The sequence below is a fragment of the Cyprinus carpio genome, chromosome B24 (assembly GCF_018340385.1).
Source record: "Cyprinus carpio isolate SPL01 chromosome B24, ASM1834038v1, whole genome shotgun sequence".
Lineage (NCBI taxonomy): Eukaryota > Metazoa > Chordata > Actinopteri > Cypriniformes > Cyprinidae > Cyprinus > Cyprinus carpio.
The window spans coordinates 21,816,259-21,830,301 of record NC_056620.1 but is presented as its reverse complement, the minus strand read 5'-3'; the positions used below and the strand labels follow the sequence as shown (position 1 = coordinate 21,830,301).

Sequence of the window (14,043 nt, the reverse complement as noted above, 5' to 3'; positions counted from 1 at the left end):
GTGGTTGGTAGTGGCGTTGCTAGGAGTGTTTGAGTGGTTGTTGGGGTATTTCTAGGGTGTGAGTGGTTGTTAGGTATTTCTATGGGGTGAGTGGTTGTTTAGGGTGTTCCTTCTGGGGTGATTGAGTGGTTGTTAGGTTGTGGATGTTTCTAGGGTGGTTGAGTGCATTTCAAAGTTTTGATAAATTTTAAATATGATTCTACTATGATTGTTGAGTGGTTGTTAGGGTGTTGAGTGGTTTTAAAGGTGTTTCTAGGGTGATTCAGTGGTTGTTAGGGTGTTTTCTAGGGTGATTCAGTGGTTGTTAAGGTATTTCTAGGGTGTTGAATGGTTGTTAGTGTGTGCTTGGGTGTCCGAGTTGTTGTTAGGGTGTTTCTTCTGGGGTGATTCAGTGGTTGTTTCTAGGGTGTTGAGTGGTTGTTAGTGCATTGCTAGGGTGTTGAGTGGCTTTTAAGGTGTTTCTAGGGTGATTGAGTGGTTTGTTAGGGTGATTCAGTGGTTGTTAAGGTATTTCTAGGGTGTTGAGTGGTTTGTCAGTGCATTGCTATGATGTTTGAATCGTTATTGTGTAGCCAGGGTGTTTTGATTTGTTGTTAGTGCTTGCTGTGATTTCTTACCGGTCCAAGTCTAAATATTTTCTGGTTTCTATAGGTGTGCCTTTATACTGACTGTTTATGGAATTTATTTTAATATTAGTATGAAATGCATCACTGATTATTTTATGTTTCTTGTCTTTTTCAGTCTGTTTAACATTAAGCTGTTTACCGATAAGCAGCATGACTCAGTGCCATGATATCAACACTGCTTGCTGACACAGTGCAGCAAAGGATGCTGGGAAACACCAAGCGTTTTTTTTGGCAGCGGCGAAGACAAAGAGGCGAGGATGGGGAAGATGAGGAGGAGCGATTGACGAGATTGAAACAAAATGGGATGATCGATATGGGAGACAAGGAACACCAGAACCGGCCGGATCCAAACCGGCAGCCGTTTGTGATTGGATGGCAGAGAGGAGAGAGGCAGCCCAGGGCTGTTAACTCCGCCCAAAGAGGAATCCCGCATTTACCCAGTCAGCCGACTCTTTTGCATCAGACAACCAATCAGCCGCTGTATCACCCGGTCTTGACCATCAGCAGGCCCGGCGGCGTCTGATGGAGCGCAGCATGACCACAGTGACCCCTGTAGAAGACTCACAATTCGCCGTGCTTGTGTTCCGCATCGGCATCCCTGACATCAAACAAACGGTCTGTGCATTTCTCTTCACACACATCACATGCACTCGCAATGTGTACTAACGACTGACCAATTATTATTTTGACAAATTCTCTACTCCATCACTTCTTTAATTTTGCAGCTACAGATATGGTACAGATATTTGCATTTACCAGTATCTTTTTTTTTTTTGGAACAACAATTTTATTTTCAAAGATTGTCATTTAAGTCTTATCGGTTTAAAATAAATAAATAAATAAATAAATAAATAAATAAATAAATAAATAAAAATACGCATTTACCCAATATTCATTTTACTTCTATCAATAACAATAATATGGCACCATAATGTCATTATTATTATAAATTAATTTTATTTTAGAAATGAATACAATTTGTAAACAATAATTGTGTCAAATAAATAGAAATATATATTATTATTATTTATTTTATATTTGTAGTGTAATTTTTATTTTTGTTGTTTTATTGTTTATCAAATAAAACTATAAATAAATATTAATAATTTCTATTTTATTGTTACATTTGTAGATTTTTTATAATTATTGTCAAATAAATAGAAATAAAATAATAATTTAGAATATATTCTTTCATTATTATTATTCATTAATAATGTTTTTGTTTTTGTATTTGTGGTGTAATTTTTTATTTTTATCGGTTTTATTGTTTATAAAAAATACACGAATAAAATGCTTTAAAACAGGTTCTGTTATTATTATTATTAATATTAATAATATTTAGTTGCATTTCAATGTTTTTAGTGATCGTTGTTAAATTAGTAGAAATAAAATAATTTAAAATGGACATATTAATAATTAATAATAATTCTTAATATTTTATTTTTTATAGTTTTTTTTGTTATTGTCAAATATATAGAAATAAAATAATTTAAAACTGGCTCTATTATTATTGTTATTATTTATAATGAATAATTTATTTTTCATTTATTTTGTAGTGATTTTTTTTAGTTATTGTGTCAAACAAATGAACTAAAAATAGTCATGAATAATATTACAAAGAAATAATGTGACATCTCTACAAAATACTAATAATTCACTATTGTACAACAATATTCAACAACCAATAATCATCCACAACATCATTATGACAACAAGAACAGAATAAAGAATACTTCTTAATAACTCCGCCTCCTTATAATATTCTCACTCATAAAAAATCAACACACACACACACACACAAACACACACACACACACACACACACACACACACACACACACACACACACACACACACACACACACACACACACACACACACACACACACACACACACACAAACTTTAATATACTCTGGATCTGTTGTATCTCCCAAGGTTACAGTAGGAGGGATCGAGACATTAGAAGAAAATTTAACAATAAATGAATTCAGGGGGAGAAAAGGGGAACATGGGAACCCGTAATGAAGGAATATTTACTGTGTTTGTATAGTAGTGTGCGTGTCAAGCTATTCTGGGGAAATTTTAAATAAACACACACACTGAGCTTGAGTTCCTCTGGTGAATTGTGTGGGAGCTCTGACCTGATTTAATGTCAAAATCATTCTCATCTAAACTCATCTCAACTCCTGACTCAATTAGCAGCTCACTTTAATACGCTCAATTGCGGCACATTAACAATCCCCAGATAAAGCTGCATATTATGAAGTTCGGTGATGGATTTTAATATGCAGGATGGTTTATGGTTTTCAGTATGGCAGAAGCCTGTTTTAAAGCTTTTGAAAGGGCTTGTAAAAGTGATTAAGTTTCAATGCAAACGACACTGAAATATGTTGTATTATATACATATTCAAAAGGTGTCATTAATGATTTAAACATACAAAATGTTTCAGGTTCAACATAATATTTGACATGTTGTTGTTCACCACAGAAAATGATTGCGATGTACTGCAAATATATTTACAGAAATGGGTTTCAGTGTCCTTTTAATAATTTTAAAATATATAATATTTAATTTTTATATTTTAATGAATGTTTTTTTTATCAAAGAAAATGATTGCAACATATTGCAAATATGTTTACAGTAATGGGGTTGTGTCATTTTAATAATATTAATTATTATAATATTTAATATTCAATTATATTAATAATTCATATATATTTTTATAGTTTGTTAATCTTGTTTTGTATCTTATTATTATATTTCTTATTTCTTATGTTTTCTGTTTTAACTTTAAGTTTAGCCAGAGTTTTAGTAATTTTGCAGTTTTTGTAATTTTTTTTTGTTTTTTAAATGTTACAAAATATAAAAATAACAAAAAATATTTAAATATTTTATTGTTTCAATTTAATTTTAAAGTTTTTTTTTTAATTAGTTTTAGTTTGTTTAAATTGTTAAAAATAAGAAATGTTGCTTTGGCAACTAGCTAAAATAGTTTGTCATATTTTATTTAATTCAGTTAATGTTTATTTAGTTTCATGTAACAAAATATGGATTTATAGTTTTTTTTTTTAATGCATTTACAATGACAATTTTGCATGCAGATATAGAAGGTTGCACAATTGTTCTTGTAAACCTCCAGAATGTCTTTTCAGTAGACATCAATTATAAATACATTACTGTAAACAGGACTTTTATGAGTTATGAGTCAAAATGAAGCTCTGTGGTGAACGACGGCACATCACAGATGCCGTCAATAAAACTGAAAGTAATTTTGAACTTTAAATCCAGTTCAATCTGTTGTTCTTATAAACCTGTTTTCTCTCTCTCCCGTCTGTAGAAGTGTTTGCGGTTTGATCCGGATTCAAGTGTTTGGAACGCAAAGCAGCAGATTATTTGTTCTCTCAGCGAGTCGTTGTGGGATGTTTACAATTACGGCCTCTTCCAGCCAGCTGGAGACGGACGAGATGCCAAGTTCCTGGAGGAGGAGCGCTTGCTTCGAGAGTTCGCCCAGTCCCTGGAGAAGGGAGTTCCCTACCTGGAGGTGCTGTAGAGGATATGAGATCACAGGCTCACAAACACTGGACAGCATCACATAGAATGCTCCTAAACCTCACAACAAAAAAGCTCCTTCATTCACCCATTATATAACAAAAAAAAAAAAAAAAAAAAAAAAAAAACAATAATAAAACCAGTTATTTAACACTTGTTGAGCCTATAGGGGCAAGTTGTCACAATAGGAACCTGCTGTTGGATTGACAGCTGAGAAGAACATCTGGTAACACTTTACAATAAGGTTTCATTTGTTAACATTACTTAACTGCATCAGTTAACATGATCTAGCAATACCAAATACTTATAAAGTATTTATTAATCTTAGTTGATCTTAATTTCAACATTTACTAATAAATGAATAAAATCAAAAGTTAAATATTTTAATATTTTATTTTTATATCTTTTATAATCTTTTAATATGGACCTGAGCTAACATTAACAATGAATGCTTACATTTTTATTAACCAGTTCTAAGATTATTAAACACTGTAACAAATGTATTGCTAATTTTTGTTGATTTTTTTAAATGTATATATATATATATATATATATATATGTATATATATGTATGTCAGTTTTATTTTATTTTAATTTAAGATTTAAATTGTTTAAATACTCTGGTATATTTATTTAGATATTAATAATATGTGTATTTTATTTTATTTTATTTTATTTTATTTTATTTTATTTTATTTTATTTTATTTTATTTTATTTTATTTTATTTTATTTTATTTTTTATTTTATTTTATTTTATTTTATTTTATTTTATTTTGAACAGTTCTTTAGTCCTTCAAACTGCAAAACAGAAATGCGTCACATTTAAAGTCTCCAGACGTGATGCATTTCTGGTTTGCCGTTTGAATCAAACATTTCCTTCATCTATTTAGAGCCTCTTGATTCTCAGAACTTGTAAACTGACCAAGCTTTGACCAGTTCCTCCTCTCTTTCTGGTGTCTTTAACTTACAGTTCAGATATAAGACGCGGGTCTACAAACAGACAAACCTGGATGAGAAACAACTAGCGAAGCTGCACACCAAGGTAAATACAAGACAAAAAACTATAGCTGCCAAAACAGATCGTATATAATTGACTAGACTAGAAATAGTCTTTCGTGGAAAGGTGGATATGTTTTATAGGAAGGAGGTGAAGTGTCTGTGTGTGTCTCCATCTGCAGGCCAATCTGAAGAAGTTTCTGGATTATGTTTATGCCGGAGCAGTGGAGAAGCTGAGTAAAGCTCTGGAGAAAGGACTGGACCCCAACTACCACGACACTGAGAGCGGAGGTGAGACTGTGTGAAGGCTCAGGAATCATTTGGGAGTCTCCAAAATGGTACTTTTGAAAATATGACTAGACAAACTTAATTGCAGCTTTCAGAAAACTGTTTTTTTTTTTGAAAACTTTTGTTTTCTCTTCATTTGTTAACATTACTTAACTACACTAGTTAACATGTACAAACGAAGAAAATACTTCTAAAGCATTTGTTAATCTTAGTTAATTTCAGCTGTTACTAAAACAGTATTAAAATCAGACTTTGTATCTGTTAATATTATTTAATGGACCAGAGTTAACCTGAGCTAATGATGGAGCAGTTTTATTAACTAATATTAACAAAGATTATTAAATGCTGTAACAAATGTATTACTTACTGTAAGTTAATGTCGATACATTAACTAACATTATCTAATAGGACCTTATTGTAAGGTTAATTGACATGTATTGTTAATTGACATTTATATATATATATATATATATATATATATATACTGTATATATTTTATTTCAGCAAGTTGCCAAAGCAACATTTCTCATTTTCGTTTAAAATACTAAAATAACTAAAACTAAGTAAAGTAATAAATTAATTTTTTTGTTGTTTTCACTTTCATTCTAGTTATTAAAGCTTTAATAATTTTCATTTTTGTCATTTTTATGTTATATTTTTTTACCATATTAAAAATGATAATAAAAATGACAAAACAACAACAACAACAAAATGAGTAAAACTTTAATAAAAATTTAAGTGAAAACATAAAAATAAAATTTAATTAAAAATATTTACAAAAACTGTAGTAGTATAGCATTGATACCAAAATAGCACTGGACTGGAGGTTAGATCTGTTTTATTTTTATTTTTTTAATCTAGTTAAGTTATGGTAGATGTAGATTGAATGAAAAATATGTTTAAACCTTTGGCATTTTCAGTTCAGATGAGCGTCATTGTGTGGCCAACATTTCCCTGTCACAATCTCCTCATTACACTGACCTTAGACTCAAAGCTCATAATGTTCATGATGAGCCTGTTCTCGTGATCTCTTGTGCTTTTCATTTAAAGGATGCTTTTTATTTGATGTGACATTCAATGCACTAATTGCAGCGACGTTCTGGAATAAGCAGGAGTTCAGTATTTTGAAATTATGCTTTATACTATACAGGTTGTTTCAAAGCAGCTTCACTTCAGCAATAAAATAGGAAACGCTTTACAAAATGAAATGTTTTACAAAACGAAAATTATGTAAAACTAAACTAAAAACTACAAAGGTGCCCAATTAAATTTTTAAATGTATTTTAAGTATTTAAGTGTTAAACGTTAAATAAAATAAATATTTAAAATAAATAAATAGTGCAACATTTCTCATTTTCATTTAGTTTAGGTTAAAATAATACAACTAAAAAAAAATCTGTTAAAAGTGATAAAGTAATTTTGTACAGAAAATGATCTAAAACTAAAAAAAAAATCTGTTAAAAGTGATAAAGTAATTTTGTACAGAAAATGATCTAAAACTAAACTAAAATCTATAAAGGTGCCCCCCTCAGTTTTTTATTTTATTTTATTTTATTGCATTTTTTTTCAGTGCTTTTAATTCGGTGCATTACAAGCTGTTTCTTTGAAGTTTACAGGCAAGTCCGAAATGAAAATAGCTTTCACGCCACCTTTTTTTTTTTTTTTTTTTTTGAGTGTGTGTTGCCTGTTAGTCTTAAATAAAGCTGTTCTTCTGTAGCTGTCGTGTCAGCGTGTGTTTCCTTCTGTTTCTCAGAGACTCCTCTGACTCTGGCGGTTCAGGGCAATCTGAGCGTGGAAGGGATTCGAGTTCTGGTGCTGAACGGGGCTCATGTGGATTTTAGATCCAGAGACGGATTCACAGCCCTCCATAAAGCAGTCAGAGCGCACAACCAATCCGCGCTGATGGTACAAACACATGCAGTTCACTCACAGCATGATAGACGAAATGCATTTAAAGGAATAGTTCACCTAAATTTGCTGAAGATGTACTCGCCATCAGACCCTCTGAAGATGAATTTGTTTGTTCATCAGATTTGGAGAAATGTAGCATTGCATCACTTGCTCACCAGTGGATCCTCTGAAGTGAATGGGAACCGTCAGAATTCAGAATCAAAATCAAAACAGCTGATAAAAACATCACAATCATCCACACAACTCCAGTCCATCTATGATGAGTCACTAAACACGAGTCCTCTATCCATAATATTGCTTTATACAGTGGAAAAAGTCATCTTGTCTGAATCAGGAGAGAAATCTGCACAGATCAAGCACTGTTTACAGTCCAAAACAGCTCTAAACAAATATGTGGCTGGATTTTGATGTGATAGACAACAGGAGATGGGCTTTTTCACTGTAGGAAGTGTTATTATGGATTATGGACTATTTTGGCCAGAAACAATAGATACAGTAATAGTTAAAAACGTTGTAACGATGGATTTGTTCCTTACAAACACGCAGCTTTCAGCCTCACAAGACATTAACTGATGGACTGGAGTGGTGTGGATTACTTGTGATGCTTTTATCAGATGTTTGGACTCTGATTCTGACGGCACCCATTCACTACAGAGGATCCACTGGTGAGCAAATGCTACATTTCTCAAAATCTGTTTCCATGAAGTAACAGACTAATTTAGGATGAGTGAATTGTCAACAAACTTTTATTTTTGGGTGAACTATATCTTTAAACACCATTTGGCTCCATTTCATTTACAGGTTAAAATTGATGGTGACAACTGCAAAATATTGATTAGTGCATCTTTAATCGGCTTAATTGTTTTTGCATAACTCTTCATTTGATCCCAGGCGCTGCTGTCTTTGGGAGCTTCTCCAGATTATCCAGACCGCTGTGGACTGACGCCGCTGTACCACTCGGTGCTGACGGGGGGCGAAACGTCCTGCTGTGAAACTCTGCTGTACTACAGAGCACAGCTGGGCGTCAGAGACGAGAACGGCTGGGACGAGTCACACCAGGTGTGTTTACTGTCTTCAACACAAAAAGACAATACATGTCAAAGTCTGTGAGTATATGTGTGCATGCGTGTGTCTGTTTACATAATTCTCTCTCTCTCTTTTTTTGGTTCTCTTTTCATTTCTCTATGTGACCCACAATATTTGTGACCCTGGACCACAAAACCAGTCATTAGGGTAGATTTAAACCATTTGAAAATCTAGAATCTGAGGGTGCTAAATAAATAAATAAATAAAAAAAAAAACAAATATTTAAAAAATCGACTTTACAGTTGACCAAATTAAGTTCTTAGCAATGCATATTACTAACCAAAAAAAAATTAATAATTTAAATATATTTACAGTAGGAAAATTTACAAAATACCTTAATGGAACATGATCTTTACTTAATATCCAAATTATTTTTGGCATAAAATAAAAATCAATCATTTTGACCCATACAATGTATTTTTGGCTATTGCTACAAATATACCCCAGAGACTTAAGACTGCTTTTGTGTTCCAGGGTCACATTTTTAATAAAAAAATGTGTGTTTTGCTACATTAGATGACTAGAAAATAGTAGACTCAAGTATTCAAACATGGATTTCTTTAATTGTTTGAATTTTTTTTTTTAAATCTTCGCCTTCTTGTTTCTAAACACCTGTGCATTTTTGTGCATGTTTCATTCATCCTGGTCATCATTGTGTCTTTATTTGTAAGCGCCTGGACTTTGTTCATCCTCTGCTGAAGTTCCATCAGATGCAGGGATCTTTAACTTTAACCTCATACACAGCAAATTTAAAAATTGCACTAAAATGCAAGTATACATGTATAAAGTTAATTACGCTTAATTACGCAGTTGTTTAAAAATGAACGAGAAATGCTCCTTGCTTCAGTATATTTTGTTGTCGAACTCAAACTGTATATACAATAAACTCAGCACAGAACTTGTTTACCAAAACTATTAGAAATAACTGAAATTCAGCTGGAATAAAATAAAAGATGAATATCAAATGAAAAACTAAATATCAGATGTAAGAATATAATGAAAATTGCTTTGGCAACTAACTGAAATTATATTTATTTATTTATTTTTTCTATTATTGTGTATTATTTATTTAATAAATTATTAATTAATTTGTAATATGCATTTATTTACTTATTTTGTACAGCACTTTGGGACATTCTGCACTTTTAAAAGTGCTTTATAAATACATTTTGATTTTGTGTGATTTAATTTGAAGTGAATAAATACTAAAATTAAAGCTGAAATGAAATTAATTAAACTCTATAGATATTTTTGAAAAAGGATAAAAATGATAATAGCACATAATAAAATTACTAAAACATAGATAATACAAAAAATATACTCTCCAAAATGGCACTATAGGGTGATGCGGAGACAATGAATTGTTGAATAAAGTCGCTATTTTTGTTTTCTTTGCGCACAAAAAGTATTCTCGTAGCTTCGTAAAATTACGGTTGAACCACTGTCACATGTCCTTGCTATGTTTCTGAGTCTTGATCGTGGTATGGGAGGGTCAGAGAGCTCTCAGAATTGATCAAAAATATCTTAATTTGTGTTTCAAAGATGAGCGAAGGTCTTACGGGTTTGGAACGACACGAGGGTGAGTAATTATTGACAGAATTTTCATTTTTGGGTGAACTATCCCTTTAAGTACTAAAATTACTAAAATGAAATCTAAAATAAAAAAGTGCTGTAAAAATATTTACAAATAAATGGATAAAAATGATTATAGCACATAATAAAATTACTAAAACTTAATGAATATAAAAATATTAATAAGACTGAGAGAACACTGCTGCCGAGTATGAGAAACTATAAAAATTTAGTATTGCTGTGTAAGGTTGTACATATTGCCTAATCATGTAAATCCTGAAGAAATCATGTCAGAAGCTGTGATTAAGCAGATGTTTTATCCAGTACACTTATCACAGTTCATGTTTCCCTGCAGTTAAGTGATTTGCTTTAAGGCACAACAGTGATAGCGCATGGCTATGACCTTCCAGCACATCGGCTCTGAGATATAACCGCTACACCACACCAGTGGCGTCATGAGGCTCACTGTGCTTCTGTCAGCAAACCCACCGAGTCTGACACCACATGAATCCTGCAGGCCAATCAGTACAGTACAGACGAATGGAGAACAGCGTCTAGGTGCTTCTGAATCATCTGTCAGACACTGTCCATAGTCCTCCGCTGTCTGTCTCTCTCTCTCTCCATAGATCAGACATGAAGAGGCGTTTGGAGAGGTTGAAGTTCACAGGTACCCATCTCTCATCTCTCATTTCATTCATCGTCTTCTGCTGTTTGTCTGTCTGGTGCCTGGTTTTAAACAACACTTTCTCTTTTTAATTCTCTGCTCTTTTCTCTTTCCTTTCTAAGCCGTTTGTGTACAAAAATATATGAATATATTCATTTTCCCCAACCTCCTACAGTACCTGCCTGTTCCCCCCACACAATGGTACCATGGTACGACTCCCACAACACTCTGAGAGCACAATGATTATGTTTATATATCTCCTAAATTAAATCAGGCTTCCAGCCCATCAGCAGAACAATCAGGAGAAATGAAATTCAAAGTTCAAACATGATATGGGCTTTTCAATGATCAGTAATGAATATCTAGAGAGCAGAGCAGGGTTAGTGTAGTTAAAGCTAAAAATAAAACCATCAAGTAACTTTTTAGTCACCTAAAATAAATGTTAACTGGAGAAAAAAAAAACAAAAACATTTCAGCTAGCTGCCAAGGCAAATTTTAAAAACTGAAATAAAAACTACATAGATAAATAGCAAATTTATTTTTATGAGAAACTCAGTAAAAATGTAAAAACATTTTAATTACGTAAATTTGATTATATATATATATATATATATATATATATAACAATATGTTTAATGATACTTAATGCTGGGGCAGAGTTGTCAATATAATAAAACAAAAACTAAACTAAAAAAAATAAAAAAAAAATAAAATGTAAATTAAAATTAATAATATAAAAATAAAACTAATTTCAATAAAACTATTAATAAAAACTATAATAGCAGCGATACTAAAATAATACCGGGGCAGAGTGGTTGATTAAAAAAAAAAAAAACTAACAAAAATTAGAAGAAAAAAGAAAATATAATTACTAAAACTTTAAAATAAAATAACTAAAACAATAAAAATTAATAACTACATAGACAAAAATTAGAAATGTATTAAAAAATATCTCAATAATATTAAAATAATATTGGAGCCGAGTGGTCAGTATAATAAAACAAAGACTAATAAATATGAGAAACTATGAAATTTTAGCTAAAATTAAAATGAAAGTGGATAATATAAAAATAAAAAGTAATTCAAAATCTAAATTAAAAGCAGATTGTGGTAATACTGTAATATATATTCATAATCAATAATAATGTTAATTTGAAAAAAAAAAAAAAAGTATAGAATATGCATCATAATTTTAGGGTCAATGGAAAGATTCAATAATCACCTCCAATCAGAAAGACATGGCACTTTCTGACCTTTGCTGCCCTTTTTTGACTGTTCCTCTGATTTTTCCTTGTTCTTCTGACTTTTTCTGGATGTGGTCTTGTTTCTTTAACCTCTGTTTTGTTCACTCAACTCTAGGCGTGTCAGCACGGATTCGCTCAACACTTAGAACACCTTCTGTTCTATGGGGCAGACACCGCTTCCCAGAATGCATCAGGAAACACTGCCCTCCACATATGTGCCCTTTACAACAAGGTAATCTGACAGAGTCTGACTGTAAATACAGATGTGACACTGGGGATTTATCTTATTTATCAAAGTGTAGTCCAGTCTTATGATAGTATTCATTATATAGTAGTTTTTAAAATATTTAAATTATCTTTCATTTTCAATTTTAAACTATTTAAATTTTATTGGATTATTTTTTTCAATTTTTTTTCCTAATATTTATTTTAATTTAGCTTTTTTCAGCTTTATTTGGGGTTTCTTAAAAAAGTCTTAATTCACAGATCAAGGCCACAGACTAAGGCCTTTGAAAGGTCTTAATTCATGAAGTCGTGGCATTAAATGTTGCATACATTGCAAACAACGAATACCTTCCTCAGCATTTTGGTCTTGTTTTCCAACACAAATATCCTTAAATCGATATACATTTACTTAAGGAGCAAAATGAAGACATGAAGCCTTGCTTTTCTGAGTAATTGACCAAAATTAAGTGAATTTATGTGTGAAACAAGAGCAAATATCTGTCAATGGAGAATGAAATGTTGTTATCCCCGTGAATTAAGTAGATATTTCTGAGCCAACTGGCACATCCAGAAACTCAGCTCCAGAAAATAACACTTCTTATCTTGTAATTTTGATTTAAGAATCTCCTCTTTCCAATCAGGAGAGCTGCGCCCGGGTCCTTCTGTACCGAGGAGCCAGTAAGGAGATAAAGAACAAACACGGCCAAACCCCCTTCCAGGTATCTGTGTGCTAATGGTTTTAATCAACATGACTTATTTTTGTACATTCATGTGGGATGTTTCACCACTGTACTAAAAATAAGGCTAGCAAAACAATGACATTTAGATAAAAAAAAAAATAGTCAGTGCATGTTTCCTAGAATTGCAAAAATTGTCCTCATATTAAAGATTGCGTTGCTGCAAAGTCTTTTGCAATACTGTTTTTGGCAGGTTGCTGTGATGTCTGGACATTTTGAACTCGGAGAAATCATCAAAAATCACAATGATGCAGATGTTGGTAAGTGCACATTTAAAATATGCGTAATGTCTGAAAGAAATGATAAGTATACCATAGCTTTCCTACAAAATCTAGCCTGTGCAACATGATTTTGCTGCCTGCAAAAATATCTTATTTTGGCTAAACTGTAAGGCAGAGTCACAAGGGTCTTTCATAGAGAAGCCAAAATCCATAATGCATTGTGACAAGCTAAATTAAACTGTAGGTAATTAAAAAAATAAATAAAATTGTAAAAAATTAAAGTGTGCATTAACAGTCATTGAAATAAAGCTAACACAAAAAATAAAAAATAAAATTAAAATATTAGATGAAAAACTTATAAACTTAATAAAAAACTTCGGAAAAATCTTACATAAAAGTCCAAATAGAAATATATATATATATATATATATATATAATATATATATATATAATATATAATATATATATATTTGAATCAGTTCTGAGTTGTATTTCTCACACACTTCTTTATTTTCTGCCTATGTAGTCTTTCCAAATCGCTTGCTTGTGAAGTTCCTTTGAAGGCAGTTGCCTATGTAGACATCAAGGCAGCGCATTAGGTTTTGGAACAGTGCCCATCACTATATAACCTCTTCTTCTCTAATCTTTTATTCTTTTCCCATCAGTTCCATTTTTAGAAACTCCCAAATACGCTCCTCTCTTTATGGAGGGTATGTTAAATCAAGCCATCACAGCCGGCCTTCAGCATTCTCACCCGCTGCTCCGTGCCAAGAGCGAGAACACGGTGACGACGCTCATGGACCCCGTAGGGCTGCCCGCGGCTGCCGCCAGCATGCCACCTGCTCAGGTAGCCCTGCACCTCCTGCTGGCCATCAGGGGAACACGCCAGCACAGACATCAGTCGCCAAATCATTCCTTTT

General features: G+C 32.1%; 1 pseudogene; it reads left to right on the top strand.

Annotated features, from left to right (window-relative positions):
- Positions 1-1,131: 1,131 nt before the first annotated feature.
- LOC109050371 overlaps positions 1,132-14,043 on the top strand; it is a 38,936-nt pseudogene continuing 26,024 nt past the window's right edge.